Raw genomic sequence first — 4407 nt, 5'->3', positions numbered from 1 at the left:
TGACATCATCGACTCTCTCATTTGGATGTAACTGGCTCGTTCATATAACTATTTTGTTAAAAATAAGCGAAACTTTGAAATGTCATAACTTTCTTATTTTACATCCGATTCTGATGAAATTTTCAGCATTGTGCTTGTCTGATTTTTCTCTATTGATTCAAATCAACATTTTTTCTCAGGTGGACTTGACCTTTAACAAAGACCCCACAATATCAATGATTTAGAATAAGGATGATGTTTGGTTTTAAGGTGCGTATCATTCAGATATGAATATTTACGCCTATTATTAATTTGTCGCTTTTGTGGTATGCGTTATGAAAGGGTTTTTATAGTTTGGAAGATGCTGGGGTCGAAGTTTTAAGATTGATGTTTCGCTTAATTTGTATTTTTAAGAGAACTGGGTGTGGGGTAAAAACAACACGCTAAACCAAAGCATTTTAAATGGGTTTAATTTTGAAGATTGGTCTTAGCTTTAATTTTTTTTCTACAATAATTTTTTATCTTTTAAATAACCGGGTCTAGGCGAAAGACTAAGCGTAATACTCGTGTTATTCCATAGGAATAAGAATATGACAAAGTTTTATGTTTTTAAGATTGTTTAAATCATTGCTTAAATTACTGGGTGTGGAATAAAGACAACGCTCTAAACATGACTTGTGCTTTTCTACATGGTCTTAATTTGGAGGATTGTTGGTTCTTAGATTCGTTGTTGGGGGTTGGGATTCATTGCTTTTTTATTCTTGAAATAACGTGTCTGGAGGAAAGTTTACAATCGATCTTCATGTTATTCCACAGTAATTAGATTATTGCGTATTCGTTTTAGAATAACCAAGGCTGGAGAAAGGATGTTTGCTTTACCCATGCATTATTACAATGTTTTGTAGGGGTCTTAGCATTATTAAAAAACCTGGGTGTTGGGTAAAGAAATGCTTTTTTAATGGGTGTAACTTTTGAAGATTGGTCTTAGATTTGAAGTTTTTTTTAATTCATATTTCAAATAACCGGGTCTGGAGGAAAGAGTACGTTTTAAAACTCGTGTTATTCCACAAGAATAAGAATATGAAAAGTTCTTACATTAGAATATTTTTGCTGATTAGACCTGGAATGAAGACAACGCTCTAAAACTCTTTTAAAAACAGGTTCTTAGGTTGAAGAATTGTTTGGTCTTAGATCTGAAGTGTAAGGGTTTTTTCCATTACTATTAGCGTAATTTTGAAGAAGAAAAATTACTCGGTCTGGCTGAAAGACTACGCTTTATGTCCATGTTATCCAGCATTAAGAAGATTATGGGGTCTTTATACTGTTTTTGTTGTTTTTGTATTGATATTAATAATTTTGGAATAACAGGGATTGGAGAAAGACTAAGCTCGATTTTTATTCCACTGGAATATCATTTTGAACTTATATTATAGTTTTTGAAACAACCGGGTCTGGAAAAAAGACTTTGGACTTATATTATAATTTTTTTAATTAACCGGGTCTGGAAAAAGACATGGCAATTTTGTGCTATATAAACGCATTTCTATAGGGTTTTAGTTTTTAATACCCGGATCGGGAGAAAAGAATAAGCTTGATTCTCATTTTTATTCCACTGGAATATCATTATCATATTTTAATTTAGACTATATTTTTTTAAATTACTGGGTCTGGAAAAAAAGACTTGAACGCACTACTATAAGGTCTTAGTTTTTAGTTACCAGGTCTGGAGAAAAGATTATGCTTGATTCTCAATTTGCTCTTAGCGCATATATTCACAATACGGCGCCGTATAAGTTAAAACAACAACAAAGACATTAATTTCACCAGTTCTTATTAACTGGGTCTGGAGAAAAGACTAAGCTCCATTCTTATTTTTATTCCACTGGAATATCATTATCCCATCTTAGTTTGGACTTATATTATAATTTTTGAAACGACTGGGTCTGGAAAAAAGACTGCACTTTTGTGCTATATTTACGCATTACTGTAGGGTCTTTGTTTTTCTGGAGAAGACTATGCTTGATTCTCAATCTACTCTTAACGCATATATTCACAATAAAACAACAACAAAGACATTAATTCGATTCTTATTTTTATAAGAATGACACGCGCCGTATAAGCTCAAACAACAACAACAACAACATTTTATTCCACCGGAATATCATTATTATATCTTAGTTTGGACTTATATTATAATTTTTGAAACAACCGGGTCTGGAAAAAAGACTTTGGACTTATATTATAATTTCTTTAATTAACCGGGTATGGAAAAGAGACTTTGCACTTCTGTGCAATATGAATACATTACTATAGGGTTTTAGTTTTTAGCTTCAAGTAACCGGGTCTGGAGAAAAGACTACGCTTGATTCTCCATTTACTATTAGCGCATATATTCTAAATACGCGCCGTATAAGCTAAAACAACAACAAAGACATTTATTCCACCAGTTTTAATTATCTGGGTCTGGAGAAAAGACTAAGCTCGATTCTCATTTTTATTTCACTGGAATCATTATCGTATCTTAGTTTGGACTTATATTATAATTTTTTAAAAACCGGGTCTGGAAAAAAGATTTTGGACTTATATTATAATTTTTTAAACAACCGGGTCTGGAAAAAAGACTTTGGACTTATATTATGATTTTATAATTAACCAGGTCTGGAAAAAAGACATGGCACTTTTGTGCTATATGAACGCATTCCTATAGGGTTTTAGTTTTTAGTTTTTAATAACCGGATCGGGAGAAAAGAATAAACTTGATTCTCATTTTCATTCCACTGGAATATCATTATCGTATATTAGTTTAGACTTATATTATAATTTTTGAAATAACCGGGTCTGGAAAAAAAGACTTTGGACATTTGTGCTATATGAACGTATTACTATTGTGGGCGATCAAAAATTATTACATTTGTGGGTAAAGTGCATTATTACATTTGTGTGCGTTATCACATTTATGGGTTAAATGTTATTACATTTGTGGGCGTTATTACATTTGTTGGTGCAACATGCTAGCGTTCGCAAAACAGTCAATATAATCATACGGTGAAGTTCTCTTTTATTCGCCGATATAAGGTATCGCTACCACGGCGTACGACGAATTCAAGAACATAGACAACATGTTGTCAACATACGCTTCATGACAAAGGGCAACCAAGAAGTCTTTGTCAAAAATTGGTGAATAAATACAGCAGTTCCGGTAATAATGATAGCAGGGCCCGCTGGGAGAACAGTTTTCGGAACTGAAGTGGCTACCCTGGGTCAATACACTGTTGTTATCATTTTATCATTGAATCAATCAATTTAACAAAAAAATGAATGATTGAATGACCAACCAACCAACCAACCAATCAACCAACCAACCAACCAACCAACCAACCAACCAACGAACCAACCAACCAACCAACCAATCAATCAATCAATCAATCAACCAGCTACTCAATCAATGACTCGATCAACCGGTCAATATAATTATGTATATATTTTTCCTTTTCATCTCTGTTTGTCTCTTTTCCACATCTTTTACTCAATACCCCATTCATTTGTCGAATCAAAATTGTAAAATGCTTGGATAATCAGGAGGTATTCTTTGCAGCGATTTAAAAAACGTATTTTCAATAATCGACATAATAACACTTTTTAAACTTCTCAAGTAAATTCCATTGAAAAGGGATTCCCAAATATGTTAACTTACTCATGTAGGATTATGACATTATTGGTATCAGGGGCGGATCCAGGATGGGGGGGGGGGTGCACATTTTCCCGAGAAAAAGAAAATTGACAAGCAAAAAATAAAAAAGCCATTTTGAAATGGAGGTAAGGGAGCGCGGTAATTTTACGTTATAAATTGAAATTGTGCCTCTCAGGGGGGGGGGACGGGCCGGCTGTGCAGCCCCCCCCCTGGACCCGCAAGTTATTGGTATCTAAATTCACTCATTGCAGCTATATCTTACTTTGGCGCAAAGCGAACTTACATGAAAGTTTAAAAAGTACATTCCACATAAACATTGTATCAAATTATTTGGGAGAAGATATTCTTTCTGGCCACAATTTATGTATTAATGACATTCACCCTTAAATTGGGATTTGTAGGGTGTCAAGTTTTTTTTACTCACACGGTAGAACTCTCATTAATATCGATCTTTTCAATCCATTCTCTTTTATTAACTCGATTAAGTTTTTACACACGAATCACGCGAATTGTTTTCATATGTTTTCTCGTTTTTAATATCCCAAGGCAATCTATATCATCTTCAAATTTACCTTATCCCAATAGTCATAATTATACGTTCGCAAAATGTGTAGGTATCATTTTTCTTTGAAAGTTTTAAGCATTCTACTTTAATTTCTTTTTACCAAACAACATTCACCAATATCTTAAATTCTTACATGTCATTTTGGTTAAAATCGTTGATCAGTATTTTTTTG

Source organism: Lytechinus variegatus, chromosome 7 (assembly GCF_018143015.1).
Source record: "Lytechinus variegatus isolate NC3 chromosome 7, Lvar_3.0, whole genome shotgun sequence".
Classification (NCBI taxonomy): Eukaryota; Metazoa; Echinodermata; class Echinoidea; order Temnopleuroida; family Toxopneustidae; genus Lytechinus; species Lytechinus variegatus.
Note: the sequence above shows the minus strand (reverse complement) of the source record.